General features: G+C 41.9%; 1 pseudogene; it reads right to left on the bottom strand.

The window, feature by feature from the left end:
• Positions 1–17,724, bottom strand: part of LOC142708446 (uncharacterized) — a 118,269-nt pseudogene that overhangs the window by 59,214 nt on the left and 41,331 nt on the right.

Here is a 17,724-nt window from a genome sequence, read left to right as displayed (position 1 = left end):
CCCGGGAGCTGAACCTTGATCAGCCGCAATTTCAGAGACTAAATCAGAATCAATAGAGGAAATGATTATACCTGGAGGCAAGATACAAGCAGGATCTTCCTCCGAGGGAGGACTGGCCATGAAGCTACGCGACAGTGCATCAGCCTTAATATTTTTAGACCCAGCCCTATAGGTAACCAAAAAGTTGAAAGTGGTAAAAAATAACGCCCATCGAGCTTGTCTCGGGTTTAGCCTCCAGGGAGATTCTAGGAAAACCAGATTCTTGTGGTCGGTAAGGACCGTTACCTGGTGCCTAGCGCCCTCCAGGAAGTGGCGCCACTCTTCAAATGCCCATTTAATGGCTAAGAGTTCGCGGTTGCCAATATCATAGTTACTCTCAGTGGGCGAAAACTTCCTGGAGAAGTAGGCACAGGGACGGAGATGGGTGAGGGACCTGGTACCCTGGGACAAGACAGCCCCCACTCCCACCTCGGACGCGTCAACCTCCGCGATAAATGGCTCCATTTGGTTGGGCTGAACCAGCACCGGGGCCGAGATAAAGCACTTCTTAAGGACCTCAAAAGCCTGGACAGCCTCAGGAGGCCAGTGGAGGAGATCAGCACCTTTGCGAGTGAGATCCGTAAGAGGCTTAGCGATGACCGAGAAGTTAGCAATAAATCTCCTGTAATAATTAGCGAACCCCAGGAAGCACTGTAACGCCTTCAGGGAGGCAGGTTGAACCCATTCCGCCACAGCCTGGACCTTGGCGGGGTCCATGCGGAATTCATGAGGAGTGAGGATTTGACCCAAAAATGGTATCTCATGCACCCCAAACACACATTTTTTGGTCTTCGCAAACAGTTTGTTTTCCCGAAAGATCTGGAGTACCTTCCTGACATGCTCAATATGGGAGGGCCAGTCCTTGGAAAACACAAGTATGTCATCAAGGTACACTACAAGAAATACCCCCAAGTAGTCTCTTAAAGAGGCTCTGTCACCAGATTTTGCAACCACTATCTCTTATTGCAGCAGATCGGCGCTGCAATGTAGATAAGAGTAACGTTTTTGTTTTTTTAAAAACGAGCATCTTTGGCCAAGTTATGACCATTTTTATATTTATGCAAATAAGGCTTTCTAAAGTACAACTGGGCGTGTATTGTGTATGTACATCTGGGCGTTTTTGCTTCTTTTACTTCTTTTACTAGCTGGGCGTTGTGAATGGGAGTGTATGATGCTGACGAATCAGCATCATCCACTTCTCTTCATTAACACCCAGCTTCTGGCAGTGCACAGACACACAGCGTGTTCTCGAGAGATCACGCTGTGACGTCACTCACTTCCTGCCCCAGGTCCTGCATCGTGTCGGACGAGCGAGGACACATCGGCACCAGAGGCTACATTTGATTCTGCAGTAGCATAGGCGTTTGCAGGTAAGTCGATGTAGCTACTTACCTGCAAACGCTGATGCTGCTGCAGAATCAACTGTAGCCTCTGGTGCCGATGTGTCCTCGCTCGTCCGACACGATGCAGGACCTGGGGCAGGAAGTGAGTGACGTCACAGCGTGATCTCTCGAGAACACGCTGTGTCTGTGCACTGCCAGAAGCTGGGTGTTAACGAAGAGAAGTGGATGATGCTGATTCGTCAGCATCATACACTCCCATTCACAACGCCCAGCTAGTAAAAGAAGTAAAAACGCCCAGATGTACATACACAATACACGCCCAGTTGTACTTTTACTTTAAACACGCCCAGTTGTACTTTAGAAAGCCTCATTTGCATAAATATAAAAATGGTCATTACTTGGCCAAAAATGCTCGTTTTAAAAAAAAACAAAAAACGTTACTCTTATCTATATTGCAGCGCCGATCTGCTGCAATAGGAGATAGGGGTTGCAAAATCTGGTGACAGAGCCTCTTTAAAATCTCATTTATGAAATTCTGGAAGACCGCGGGAGCATTACACAACCCAAAGGGAATGACGAGGTATTCGAAATGACCTTCGTGCGTGTTAAACGCAGTCTTCCACTCATCCCCCTCTTTGATGCGGATAAGGTTATAAGCCCACTGTAGATCAAACTTAGAGAACCATTGGGCCCCCTGAACCTGATTAAAGAGATAAGGAATCAAAGGAAGGGGATACTGGTTCCTTACAGTGACCTTATTCAGGTTTCGATAGTCAATGCATGGCCTAAGACCACCATTCTTCTTCCCTACGAAGAAGAAGCCAGCACCTACTGGAGAAGTAGAGGGGCGAATGTAACCCTTGGCCAGGCATTCCTGGATATACTCTCTCATGGCTTCACGTTCGGGACAAGAGAGATTAAATATCCTACCCTTAGGGAGCTTAGCTCCTGGTACCAAATTGATTGAACAATCATATTCTCTATGAGGAGGTAACACTTCGGAGGCCTTCTTATAGAAAACATCAGCGAAGTCCTGAACAAACTCAGGTAGCGTGTTCACCTCCTCAGGGGGAGAAATAGAACAGAAAAACATGACGTCAAGCATTCATTACCCCATTTGGTAAGATCCCCAGAATTCCAGTCAAACGTGGGATTATGCAACTGCAGCCAGGGAAGGCCTAAAACCAAATCGGACGATAATCCCTGCATTAACAGTACAGAGCACTGCTCCAAATGCATGGAGCCAACAAGGAGTTCAAAAACAGGGGTATGCTGTGTAAAATAACCATTAGCAACAGGAGTGGAGTCGATACCCACTACCGGGACAGGTTTAGGCAAATCAATCAAAGGCATAGCTAGAAACATAGCAAATTCCACAGACATGATATTAGCAGAAGACTCTGAATCCACGAAGGCACTGCCGGTAGCAGACCTACCACCAAAAGAGACCTGAAAGGGAAGCAAGATCTTATTACGTTTCATATTTACGGGAAATACCTGTGCGCCCAAGTGACCTCCCTGATGATCACTTAGGCGCAGAAGTTCTCCGGCGGCATTCTTACGCCTAGGACAGTTGTTCACTTGATGATTGTCATCCCCACAGTAGAAGCAGAGACCATTCTTCCTGCGGAACGCTCTACGTTGTTGGGGGGACACGGAGGCCCCGAGTTGCATAGGTACCTCCGAGTCTTCCGTGGAAGAACGAAGCAACGGAACCTCGGGAGGCATCATGGGAGAGGCAGAGGAGGAAGCACAAAAGGCGTTCAAGTCGTCGTTCCCTGAGATGTCGGTCAAGTCGTACCGCTAAAGCCATAATCTGGTCTAGGGAGTCAGAAGAGGGATAGCTAACTAGCAGGTATTTCAGGGCGTTCGACAGGCCCAACCTAAACTGGCACCTTAAGGCAGGGTCATTCCACCGAGAAGCTACACACCACTTCCTAAAGTCAGAACAATACTCCTCAACAGGTCTCTTACCCGGACGTAAGGTCACCAGCTGACTCTCGGCAAAGGCAGTCTTGTCAGTCTCGTCATAAATGAGTCCGAGAGCAGAAAAGAAAAGATCAACGGAGGAAAGTTCAGGGGCGTCAGGAGCCAAGGAGAAGGCCCATTCTTGGGGCCCTTCCTGGAGCCGGGACATAATTATACCCACCCGCTGGCTCTCTGAACCTGAGGAGTGGGGCTTTAAGCGAAAATAGAGCCTACAACTCTCCCGAAAGGAGAGAAAAGTCTTCCGGTCCCCTGAGAACCGATCAGGCAACTTGAGGTGGGGTTCAAGAGGTGAGGGGCACTACCATGGTAGCATCAGGCTGGTTGACCCTCTGAGCCAGGGCCTGGACCTGTAGGGAGAAACCCTGCATTTGCTGAGCCAGGGTCTCAAGGGGGTCCATAGTAGTGTCAGGGACCAGGGTAGACTAGGTAAATGGGCTTGTGATTATGTAATGACGGGGGTAGGGAAACAGACAAGTGAGCCCTAATCTACCCGCCACTCAGTCCCTGCCTACTTGCAACGACCCGCCCTAGGCGACAGGGTACAACTGGGCGACGGTCCTTACGCTCAATAAGTGCACGACAGACAAACAGTCAAGGGTACACAGAAGCTAAGGGAAAAAGGGGCAGTTGCCCACGGCAACACCGTGAGCAACAAGAGTGGTAAACGAGCCGAGTCAAACCAGGAGTGTACGAGGTACCAAACGCAGAGCAGGAGAGTAGTCAGTAAGCTGGGGTCAGTATGAAGCAAGGACAAATAGTTCAAGAAGCTGCAGCAGGGCCAGGAAACCAAACGAGAAGAATCACAAGCAAAGAGGAACAGGAAAGGCAGGTATAAATAGACAGGGGGCGGGAGCTAGCTCCGTTTGGCCAGGCTGTGATAGGCTCTCCCACTCCTAAGCCTGCCATCCTGAGTGGTGGAAGATGGAGTCAGTCTCACAGACATAGAAGCAGGTGCAGACTGATTACCTATGGGCGTTGACAAAGAAGCTGTGCGTGGCAGATCCTTTACAGGTGTCCTCATAATTTAGAAAAAGGGGAAGTGAAAAAAATGGAGATTGACATAATACCCCACTTTTTGGAGAATACCATACAAAGAAATCAACGGCCTCTGCCCCCTTGCAACAAACGCCCAATTTGCTTCACAATAAGTGAATATCTGTGAAAAAAATAGATAAAAAAGACAAGTGATTAACCCACAAAATGTATGGATGAATTACATAGAGGATATACCATAAAAATACACCTGGAAAAAAGTCAATATAAGACTCAAATTCCTGCATGTATATAAACTAACTATACTACAACGATCAGATACAAACCATAACCCAGCCAGTGCCTGCTCAGTGAGCTCTAAACTCCTCTCCAGGTTTACAATGCTCCTAAGTGCTGCACGTTGAATATTTAGATCAAATACCTGGGCTTCCAAATACACAACATGCTGCATCTAGTGCACAGATATTCACCCTCAAATGGCTGTTCAAGGCACCAATACGTGCACAAGACACACCTGGTAGTATTGTCCATGGAGCACAACTTTGAATGAGAACACACAACAACGCACAAAGAAGATTGACCAAACCATAATAATCAGCAAAATCGCACTTTACTAGTGGACTCTAGGAGGATGAGCTGCCCAGGTCCTGATGCAGTTTAGAAGTCTCAAACCATAACATTTCCTCCACCGTGATCTCAAGTCATTTACAGGTTTCTATCTGGTGAAACACGGTCTATAATTTATGGCAAACATGTCTTCTTGTACTGGGGACAAATAACTTTTTGATTCTTCTTTCCATAGCAGACTGTTCCAGAAGTCATGTTATTTGCCAAGCTGTTCACAAGCAAACTAAAGTCTTGCTCTGATGTTTTTTCTGGATAACTAAGGGTTTGTTTTGGCGCACCCCCATGCAATTTTCATTTTTGCAGCACTTTTGGAATGGAAGACATCAAGAGTGTTAAAATCTGCAGTAGATCTTTAAAGAAATTCTGGAATTCTCAGAAACTTCTCTCAGTATCATGTGTTCTGCTCTCAGGCTGATCTTACTGAGACAGACTGGCCTGGACCAATTGGCAGTTGTCTAAAATCTAATATGTAGATGATTTTCTGGACACTGGAATGATTGAGATCCAATAGTTTAGCCGTGTTCCCTTTCCGGAACCATAGACATCCATAACCTTTCCGAAGGCCTCAGAGCGCTCTGGATCTCGGCATGGTGATATCACACATTTCAACAACAAAGAGAAAACCAAACGTCAGAGGTTTAAATGAGACACGTTCCTCCTGGATCCTGTCTAATGATGGAATTACACATAAGTTGTTTTTAGGCAATTCTAAGAGTGTATTAAAAAGAATTGGGAAATATAAATGAAGGACTTACATTTCTCGTACCGGCTGGATCCACTTCTGACTTTGCGGTGCAGTTTTTCATGCGCTTTTTTGAGCTAAACTGCATGTGTGATTCCAGTTCACAAATAGAAGATTTGTGTCAGAAATGTGTGCGGCTGTTCTACTCATCTGAATGGTGATTTCAGAATCCATGTACGTGCTACAGAAGCAACCCCACTCAGATGTATGGAACTATTTACAGTTTCAGAAAATTATACTACAAATCTACCGCAAGTGAATTTAAGAACAGACAGAATGGCAACCACAACCATACCCACATAGATGACGAATGGACACACGATTAAGCAGCTAAATATTGGGGTATTACAAGATAAATTGTGTGGCCATTCGCCACCACATGTGGGCGTGATTTTGGGCACCAACCTTGATTCTAATTCAGTGATAAATGCACTTATGACATTTCCTTTTATGAAAATAAATCGGTGAATATTTATTTTATTCAATTAGAAAGTTACTTTGTTAGTTGTTTTTTTTCTGTTTATACTGTTTTAATGAAAGTCAAATATAAAATGTCCATATATGTTAAAAGCAATAAGTTTACATTGTCCTTACTGTCCGTCTGGATTCTCCTGCAGAGCGGGGGAATTTATGAATACAGTAATAAGACGCGAGGTTCCTGGTGACAATTCACCTTCTCTGCCTTGTAAGTAAACCAGGCTCTTCTTTTCTTCCTTATATGCACAATAATTTTCCTTCATAGATCCCGGTCACAGTTGATCTCCGGTAAATATAATTTGGGTGTTTGGCAGATCCAGGCTAATTCCACCCAAAAAAATAAACAAACACTCTCATTGGCTGTTTAACCCATCAGTGACCGCCAATACGCCTTTTCACGATCCCTGCTCTAATGGGTGAGATCGATATCAGTTTAAACCCTCAGATGCGTCACTCAATAGCGAGCGCCGCATCGGAGTGGTTTTGGAGAGAGGGAGGGAGCTGCCTCGCTTACCTCACCGACACCCTGCGCATGAGGGCAGAGTGCCGGTGTTCTGTGGCAGCCGGGGGTTCTAATAAAGACCCCCGGGTTTGCCTGAAGAGTATACCTGCTGGTCATACCAGATTCCAACCAATTTGGGTATAATTTTATTACTACATACAATTCCGGAAGCAAAGCATGTTTGAACATTATTAAAAAACACTGGCATATTCTGAAAAGCGACCCATATCTGAAAGCTATTTTTCCTGACAAACCCTCAATCACGTTCAGAAGGTCCCAAACGTTACGCAACCTTTTAGCACCCAGTAGATTGAGGAATATAGGCTTGAAAACACACAATACACTTCCTCCTATCAGTGGCTCTTTCCGCTGTGGACATCAGAGGTGCATGTGTTGCACCAATATCACACATAGTTGCAAAACCTTTATGTCCTCCACAACTAGTGAATCCTTCCCAATAAAATCATTCATCAACTGTAGCAATAATTTTGTTATATACTTGCTAAAATGTCCTTGCAAACTTCAATATGTGGGAAGAACCACACAACAACTAAGATGTAGGATCAATAAACATAGATCTAATGTGAAAATTGGATTTATGAAACATGGTGTGTCCCGTCATTACATCACAGTGCACAATAGTGATTTCAGCAATATCCTAGTCACCCCAATAGAATATATCCCCCCCTCATATGGCGATAGATTTACTAGATTGAAACAGAGAGAAAATGTCTGGATATTCAAGCTCTCCTGTTTACAACCCAGTGGCATCAATGATTTATCTGAATCCTCACTGGATTAAACCCACTACACATCATTTTGCTCTGTTTACATATGTTGAAGTATTTTTACTTCCCTATGTCATTTGTTGGCATTTTATGTAATATTTATGAACTATGCATTATTAATGCATTATTATTATCATCAATTTATTATTTTTATTCATTAATTGTAAAAAAAATTCATTCTGTGTTTCATTCCTAAATTGTATCTAATTTATTCTGCCATATTTTGTAGCTTATCAGCCTTTTACAATATCCTTGCGACTGTTTTATTCATCTATTTAATCCTTTAATATTTGCTCTTATCTATTTACATGGTATCTGTCACTCCCCTATATGTCCTTGCTCACTCACCCATCCTTTTTCCCGTCCCTCCAACTCTTTTCTCCTTCTGGAGATCTTGATCTGGTTACCTCGTTTTGCTCTTTTTCTCTTTTTGGCCCTCTGCGGCCTCCGTCTCTGCTCCGTTGCCATAACTACAGGGAACTCTTTCGTGCCGTTCGCTAACAGCTTGATTTATCCCTCCACTGCCTGCGCTTCTCCTGCGGACGCAACCAGGACACACGTAGATATTACAGAGTTATTTTAACTGTTTATTGTCTCTCCTGCTGTCTTTTAAATGTGCTCCTCTGCTTTTTTGTTTTCACAGCGCACAATGTAATATTGTGTATACCGTTTTATTTTGACTTCACATTGTTCTGACAATTTACATGCATCAACATAATGATGCAGTGTTAATTGCAGGATCACTTAGTGATGTTGTTTTTTAGCTGGATTGCGAGTCCTGCATTTAACATCTGTTTATATGACGTCACTGACAGCTCTCTCCATGAGCTTTGCTTTCGCGTTTTTTTCAGGCTGCTGAGGATTCTTTAATCATGTTTGGCTTATTACTTAAGATGTCTCTTTGCACTGTTTGTTCTTCCTTGGCCTGACGAAGACACATGTCCTGTGTTGAAACGCGTTGCCTATATTTAATAAAGCAAGGAATTTACCATTGCTAACCGTTTACTTACTAGTAGCGCTCCCCTGTATATCCATACATTTTTTCCAATTTTACTATACCAGAGGCATGGCCTAGCAGAAAAACACCAAAATTTAGTGAAAAATTAGCATTTTTCTCAGCTTAAATGTATCTGCTTGCGAGACAGACAGTTATAACACACAAAATTGTTGCTAACATCCCCCATATGTCTACTTTAGATTGGCATCGTTTTTTGAAAATCCTTTTATTTTTCTAGGACGTTACAAGGGTTGAACTTCAGTAGCAATTTCTCACATTTTCAAGAAAATTTCAAAAGGCTATTTTTACAGGGGGCAGTTCAGATGTGAAGTGGCTTTGAGGGCCTTATATATTAGAAACCCCCAAAAAGTCACCCCATTTTAAAAACTTCACCCCTCAAAGTATTCAAAACAGCATTTAGAAAATTTCTTAACCCTTTAGACTTTTCACAGAAATTAAAGCAACGTAGAGGGGAAATTTACAAAGTTCATATTTTTTTCATAACACAAAGTTTTACCAGAGAAATGCAACTCAATATTTATTGCCCAGGTTCTGCAGTTTTAGGAAATATCCCACATGTGGCCGTATCGTGCTACTGGACTGAAGCACCGGCCTTAGAAGCAAAGGAGCACCTGGTGGATTTTGGGGCCTTATTTTTATTACAATATATTTTAGGCACCATGTCAGGTTTGAAGGGCTCTTGCGGTGCCAAAACAGTGGAAATCCCCCAAAAGTTACCCCATTTGGGAAAGTACACACCTCAAGGAAATTATCTAGGGGTATAGTGAGCATTTTGACCGCTCAGATTTTTTACAGAAATTATTGGAAGTAGGCCGTGAAAATGAAAACCTACATTCTTTCAAAGAAAATGTAGGTTTAGCTAATTTTTTCTCATTTCCACAAGGACTAAAGAAGAAAAAACCCCACCAAATTTGTAAAGCAATTGCTACCGAGTAAAACAATACCCCACATGTGGTAATAAAAAACTGTTTGGACACACGGCAGGGCTTAGAATGGATGGAGCGCGATTTGGCTGTTGGAGATCACATTTAGCAGGAATGGTTTGCGGAGGCCATGTCACATTTACAGAGCCCCTGAGGGGACAAAAGAATGAAAACGCCCAAAAAGTGACTCCATTTAGGAAACTACACCCATTAAGGAAATTATCTAGGGGAATAGTGAGCCTTTTGACCCCACAGGTTTTTTGCAGAAATTATTGGAAGTAGGCCGTGAAAATTAAAATCTACATTTTTTTCAATGAAAATGTAGGTTTAGCGATTTTTTTTCTCATGTCCACAAGGACTAAAGGAGAAAAAGCACCACAAAATTTGTAAAGCAAGTTCTACCGAGTAAAACAATACCCCATAAGTGGTAATAAACGTCTGTTTGTACACACGGCAGGGCTTAGAATGGAAAGAGCGCTATTTGGCTTTTGGAGATCACATTTAGCAGGAATGGTTTGCGGAGGCCATGTCGAATTTGCAAAGTCCCTGAGGGGACAAAACAATGAAAACGCCCAAAAAGTGACTCCATTTAGGAAACTACATTCCTTGAGGAATTCATCTAGGGGTGTAGTAAGCATTTTGACCCCATAGATTTTTCATAGAATTTATTAGAATTGGGCAGTGAAAATAAAAACAATCCTTTTTCTTCAATAAGATGTAGCTATAGCGCAAAATTTTTCATTTTCTCAACAAATAAAGGAAAAAAAAAAGAACCCAACATTTGTAAAGCAATTTCTCCCGAGTACGGTAATGCCCCATATGTGGTCATAAACTGCTGTTTGGGCACACGGCAGGGCTCAGAATCGAAGGAGCGCCATTGAGTGCAGATTTTGCTGGATTGGTTTCTGGGCGCCTGTGGGACCAAAAGAGTGGAAACCCCCCCAGAAGTGACCCCATTTTGGAAACTACACCCCTCAATGCATTTACCTAGTGGTGTAGTAAGCATGTTAACCCTGCAGGTGTTTTGTAGAAATTAGTGTGCACTCGATGTTGCAGAGTGAAAGTGGGATTTTTCCATAACAAGACAGCTCTCTAATTATTATGCGGTGTTTCCCGGTTTTAGAAAAACCCTACATGTCGCCCTAATCTTTTGCCTGGACATTCGACCAGGCTCAGGAGTGAAAGCGTACCTTGCGAAATTTTATGCCTAATTTGGCGATTTACAAAGTATTGGTTCACAATTGCAGAGGCTCAGATGTGAAATAATAAAAAGAAACCCCTGAGAAGTGACCCAATTTGGAAACTACACCCCTCAAGGCATTTATTAAGAGGTATAGTGAGCATTTTCACCCCACAGGTCTTTTCCATAAATTAATGCGCTGCGGATGGTGCAAATTAAAAATTTATATTTTTCCCTAGATGTGACATATGCCACTGGAGACACACACCCCAAAAATTGTTAAAAAGGTTCTCCCGGGTATGACGATGCCATATATGTGGAAGGAAACTGCTGTTTGGGTACACTGTAGGGTTCAGAGCGGAGGGAGCGCCATATGGCTTTTGGAGCGTGGATTTTGCTTGGTAGTAGATTTGTTGGAGTATTGCTGGTGTTTCCATTTATAATGTGGGGGTACATGTAAGCTGGGCAGAGTACATCTGGGGCATAGTCAGGTGGTATAATGGGGTAAAAAAACAATAAAATGATCCATAGATGTGTGTTACGCTGTGAAGCAATCCTTTCTGCACAGGCCGGTGTCGCACTGATATATGGCGTCCTTTCTTATGCCCCTTTTGGTCCACACTCTGCACCTTTGCAGTTTGGGGAATTTTGCTGGGAAGTGTTGTCCTGGTATTATACGGGCATCGTCGCTTCTAGCGGATATGTTTGGGCCCTCCCCCTCCTGGTTCCCTAATTTTAGGGCCTTGATAAATTGCCTCTTGAAACAGAAGAAATGTTCCCCTCGGGCCGGCACAACTGCATATTTTTTTAATTCCTGACTTATTGGAGCCTTAACTAATTTTATTTTTTCATAGACGTAGTGGTATGAGGGCTTTTTTTTGCGGGACAAGCTGTAGTTATTATTGGTACCATTTTGTGGTACATGAGACATTTTGATCACCTTTTAGCCTATTTTTTGGGAGGCCAGGTAAACAAAAAAAAAACAATTCTGGCAGTTTTTTGTTTTTTTTATACAGCGTTTACCATGCGTTATAAATTACATGTTAACTTTATTTTGGGGGACAGTCCGATTCTGGCGATACCTATTTTATAGCACTTTTTTATGTTTTACAACTTTTTGCACAATAGAATTACTTTTGTAATTTCGCCAAGTTGTGAGAACCATAACTTTTTTAATTTTTTGTCGACGGAGCTGTATGAGGGCTTGTTTTTGAGAGACGAGCTATAATTTTTATAGGTACCATTTTTGGATACGTGCGACTTTATGATCACTTTATATTCCAATATTTGTAGGGCAAAGTGACCAAAAAACAGAAACTCTGGTATTGTTTTTAAGTTTTTCTTTTACGCTGTTCACCGCGTGCAATAAATAATATTATATTTTGATACCTCAGGTCGTTACGGTCGTGGCGATACCAAATACGTATGGTTTATTATTTTTTTTCAAGGACTTGATAAGAGAAAAAGGGCGATTGTGTTTTATTACTTGAAACTTTTACTTTTTTCACACTTTTTGATACTTTTTTACCCTTTTTTTCAAGTCCCACTAGGGGACTTCAAGGTCCAACTGTCTGATGTTTTTTTTCTAATACATTGCACTACCTTCGTAGTGCAATGTATTAGATCTGTCAGTTATTCATGGACAGCAAGCTGATTAGGCTTCGCCTCCCGGCTGGGCCTAATCGGCTTCCGTAATGGCTGAGCAGGAGACCATTGTGTCTCCTGTTGCCATAGCAGCAGTCGCCAGTCCTGATTGCATGTCAGGGCTGGCGATCTGCTAGCAACTGTTAAGATGCAGCAATCGCTTTCGATTGCTGCATCGAAGGGGTTAATGGCAGGGATCGGAGCTAGCTTCGGATCCTGCTGTTACAGGTGGATGTCAGCTGTAACATACTTCCACCGCAGACGCCGGATCAGCTCCTGAGATGGCGCCATCTTGCCGGCGGCTACGGAAGCCGATCAGGCTCCACTGCCGTGGGAATCTTGACTGGCTTCCATGCTAGGCAGACCGGGAGGCCAGTATTAGGCCTCCGGTTGCCATTGCAGCCACCGGAACTCCGGCAATTTAATTTCTGGTGTTCCGATGAGCTGCTAACACCTTAAGTGCAGTAATCGAGTTTGAGCGCTGCCCTTAAGGGGTTAATGGCGGGGATCGAAGCTTATTTCGGTCCCCGCCATTACAGCCGGATGTCAGCTGTAAGATACCACTGAGATCCGGTGATGATGGCACCTGCTCAGCTTCTGAGCCGGTGCCAAACATTTGACGTATGGATACGGCAATTTGCGGGAAGTCATGGCTTTTCATGGTGTACCGATACGGCAAATGTCGGGAAGGGGTTAAAAAAGTGTTTTTACTAAAAGTAGTAAAGGATACAAAATCTATATCAATTTGGTATTGTTGCAATCGTAACAACCCGCTGAATAAAGTTAGTGCTATTTATACCACACGGTAAACGGCGTAAATTTAGGACGCAAAATAGTGTGGCAAAATTGCTGTATTTTTCTATCTCCCCCCCAATTTTTTTTTATAAAAGTTAATCAATAAATTCTATGTACCCCAAAATGGTGCGGTTACAAAATACAACTTGTCCCGCAAAAAACAAGACCTTTTACAGCTATGTCGACAAAAATAAAAAAAGTTATAGCTCTTTGAATGAGATGATGAAAAAACTTAATAAATAGCTTTGTCATTAAGGCCTAAAATAGGCTGGTCATTAAGTGGTTAAAGTTTGTGAATAATCTGATGTATTTAAAATCTTTTTTTTTTTGTTCTAGCATTTCCCACATTCTTAACAAGATTATGGTTTCTAGTCCATGTGAATTCTCTGCGGAGTTCCAAAATGTAAGTTTCTTTGTAAAACATCTTCCACATATAGAACATCAAAATGGCTTCTCCCCTGTATGTTTTCTCAGATGAGCCGTAAGTTTGCCTTTAGTAGTAAAACATTTCCCACATTCTGAACACGAATATAATTTCTCTCCTGTGTGACTTCTCTTATGTACAACAAGACTTGAATTATCTGTAAAACATTTCCCACATTCTGAACATGAATATGGCTTCTCTCCTGTGTGACGTCTCTTATGTACAACAAGACTTGATTTAGCTGTAAAACAATTCCCACATTCTGAACATGAATACAGCTTCTCTCCTGTGTGACGTCTCTCATGTGTTACAAGATTTGATTTTTGTGCAAAACATTCCCCACATTCTGAACATGAATACGGCTTCTCCCCTGTGTGACTTCTCTCATGTCTAACAAGACCTGATTTATCTGTAAAACATTTCCCACATTCTGAACATGAATACGGCTTCTCCCCTGTGTGACTTCTCTCATGTCTAACAAGATGTGATTTATCTGTAAAACATTTCCCACATTCTGAACATGAATACGTCTTCTCCCCTGTGTGACTTCTCTCATGTCTAACAAGACCTGATTTTTCTCTAAAACATTTCCCACATTCTGAACACGAATATGGCCTCTCCCCTGTATGATTTCTCTCATGTGTAACAAGATATGATTTATATGTAAAACATTTCCCACATTCTGAACATGAATATGGCTTCTCTCCTTTGTGAATTCTTTTGTTTGTTAAAAGACCTGAGATTTTTGTGAACTGTTCACCACATTGAAACCTTTTACCTCCTTTCTGAGCTGTACTTGTGGTAACAATCTGTGATTGGTTAGGAGAAGGTTCCTCTTGATTAGTGAAATTATATGATGGGTCTTTACTGTGAAGTCCTGGATGTACATTAAGGGTAATGAGGTTTTCTCCTGAAGACTGCTGCATGATATCTTCATCTTCTACTTTATAATTTAGCAATAACGTGAAGTTTCCCTCAGAGTTCTTACTGGGATTTTCTGTTAGGATTAAAAATAAATAAATTGTGATTTTGTTTCCCAATAGAAAAGTTGACAAATGTATAACATTTGTATTAGGCTGGAAACACACATGCAGTGTTTTGAGCCAAAGTCAGAAGTGGATCAAGCAGGAAGAAGTTTAAGCCATGACTTTTGACTCCATTCCAGCCTTATAACGCTTTGTATAACACTTTAAAATAAATCCATGACAGTCCAGGATTCTGGTCTACACTCAGTCCTCCACTATGAATTTATTACACAAAGCTTGACTTAATAAAATTATTCTTCTTGAAAAACAGAACCTTGTCTGGCAATGAGGCATGTTCTCTGCCAACACATTTAGCCGTTTAATACTAATAAGGCATACACAATCCTAACTTAATATTGTTACAGACAGTCCAATATTGCCCGCAGTCTACATTTAACAAGATAATGTGTCATGAGACAAATGACAGGATGAATTCATGGACATGATAATGAGGTCTGCATATCCTAATGGCTGAACAGTCAGTCACCGGATTTGGGATGTAGTGGAATAGACAGAGTGAAGTTAATAATCAGAATCTGTAATAAAGGTTTCCAGTACATAGTAATATCATTCCACTAAGAAGTCAGACTGTTCTAAGGGGAAAGAGGATCCTATCAAGTCCTAATAATGTGAACCTAATGAAATAAAGTGGTCTCATTCACGTTTTAGTCATGTGACAATTTAATAGAAAATTGTTGTTCTTTTTCTCTGCCAACCTATATTTATTTGGTCCTGTTTTTCTCACAACATATAGGGCTTCGATATTGTGTAATTAAATATGTGATATATTTAACTCTGATGGAGTGGGAGAGTCGGAGAGGAGAAAACTCAGCAGGATGTTTTAAAACATCATTGCAGAGATAGGTGTGGACCACCAGGACATTTATAATCTATGGGTAGTTAGCAACTGGTTAAAATAGGTGCTTACTAATAATCATGGATTTGTTTCTTTTAATCCAATATAAAAACCACATCTTTAAACCCACTTTGAAAACTTCTTAAAGACCAATAAAGCTAACCTAATTTTTAGACGACTTTTCAGAATAATCTGTTATAAGTGTGTACAGAAGCAACAACACTATTTCTGGCCATTACATGACTTGTACCTGGCATTCATTTAGCAGTTTTCCCTCTGCAGGCTCTATCTTTAAATCTCAGTTTTCCCTGAGGCAGTGGGTGGAGCCTAAATGCTATCATGTCTTCTATACACTGCACACAGAGCAGAGAGCCATCCTGGTCTACTATCTCTCTGTAGCACACCCTTAGAAGCTGCAGCAGCATGGAGGATATTATGCAGCAGTAAGGACCAGTGCAGCGGAAAATCCAGCACAGAGGTGACATATAACTCTTAACAGCAGCCTATGTCTACTCTCTCTGCTTCTACTCCCCCTCTCCTCTTCAAAGACTTTTATTGACAACAGCATCTGTGTCTTTGTGCTCCTGCTCTGTCCTTCTGCTTCCCCTACCTTTTCTGTAGACTTCTATAAGCAGCAGCGCCCGTGTGTCTCTCACCTAGTGGCACTAACTTCACATACAATTTTCATGGATAAAACAGCTAAACTATAACAGTAAGTCAATTACAAAGTTATTATTAGATTACCACAAGTTGTTTGAAAGGTTAGTGTCCATTTATAGAAGACAAGTTCCAAAAAGCTATTTAGTGTATAGTAGATTACAGCGGAGATCTGATTGCTTGATATTGCAGCCTAAGGTTGTACTACGGAAATATCCTGAAGACAACATGTCCCCTGGTGACTTGTGTGCAGAGTTGTCATGGGGACCTTGTGTGTTTTCTAATAGCTCAATTCTTGGCCCAGGCTCATATTAAATATAGAACAATAAAGAGGATCTTTCTTCTCAGCTGTTATTATTTGAAGATTTGTAATGGAAGAACCAAATAAATGACAAAGTACAAAGGAAATAACCAAAATGTAAGTGTTTTTTCATTTCGATTGATTCCTAAAATTATGTTTAACCGGTTGAGGACTGTCCACTGTGTATATATACGGTGAAGGTTTAAGTTTGCTGCCTGAGTGATTGAGCAGCTAAATGTCGGGTGCCCGGTCGTCAGAGACTGCCAGGAACCCTGAAAAGAAGACAGAAGTGTTTTTTACCACTTGTCTTCTCTGCACTCACGTACACAACGCTCAATGAGCGCTGCTGCCTCTATTGATCCTGGTGATCATGTGACTAGTCACATGATCGCCGAGAAGCCGGTAGTAGGAGGCTGCTGCTGTATCTAACTAGACCCAGCACAGCCCTATCAGTGACAATAGTCACTATAACACGGCTGATCTCCCCTGCTGTAAAGTGCCAGTTACAGAGGAAAAGTATAGTGTAAATAAATAAAAAAATGAAATAAAAGTTCCCCAAATGTCTTTTCTGATGGAAAGGCCATAAAAATAAAAGTTAAAAAACAAACAAAAATAAATGAAGAAAAAAATGACAAATAAACCCCTGCACTAACGCATTGTCACCTACATGTACGTAAAAAGCGTTAAAGGGATGTATGGAGCGCGCTCATGGGCAGAGCACGCTCCTTACTCAACGGGTGTCAGCTGTGTAATACAGCCGACACCTTACTGAAACGGGTGGAATCAAAGATCACTTGATTCCGCCCGTTTAGCCTCTTAGTTGCGGTAGTCAATTGCGACTGCAGCATCTAAGGCTTTAGAAAAAGGGGCCGGCCGGCTCCAAAAGCTGATCGGTCCTCCCGCAACGCGATTGCACGAAGCGGATGGTTGTCATGGCAGCCTGGGGGCCTAACGAAGGCGCCCAGGTCTGCCATTACTGTACTCCCACTAATTCTTGCCGGAGGCCTGTAAAAATAATTATATACTGCTATACATTGGTGTTGCCATATACAGAGCAAGCGATCACTAGTTCAAGTTCCCTGGGGGTGGGGTGGCTAATGAAAAAAAAAAACAGTAAAAAAAAAAACAAAAAAAATAAATAAAACAAAAGTTACAAAAAAAAACAACTTTTCCCACCTATTCTCTAAAGTAATGTTAAAAAAAATGGAAACATAACTGGTATTACCACAGCGGTAAAAATGTAAAGTATTACAATATAATGTTATTTAACCAACACGGTGAACGCTGTACATAAAAAAATAAAAATAAAAAGACGCCAGAATTGTCACCTTCGCTCCCCCCCAAAAATGGAATAGAAAGTGATAAAAAATAAATTCACATGTATCCCAGAATGGTATTAAT

This window comes from Rhinoderma darwinii, chromosome 1, assembly GCF_050947455.1.
Source record: "Rhinoderma darwinii isolate aRhiDar2 chromosome 1, aRhiDar2.hap1, whole genome shotgun sequence".
In the NCBI taxonomy this organism is placed as follows: domain Eukaryota; kingdom Metazoa; phylum Chordata; class Amphibia; order Anura; family Rhinodermatidae; genus Rhinoderma; species Rhinoderma darwinii.
Note: the sequence above shows the minus strand (reverse complement) of the source record. Positions and strands in the feature narration are given on the sequence as shown.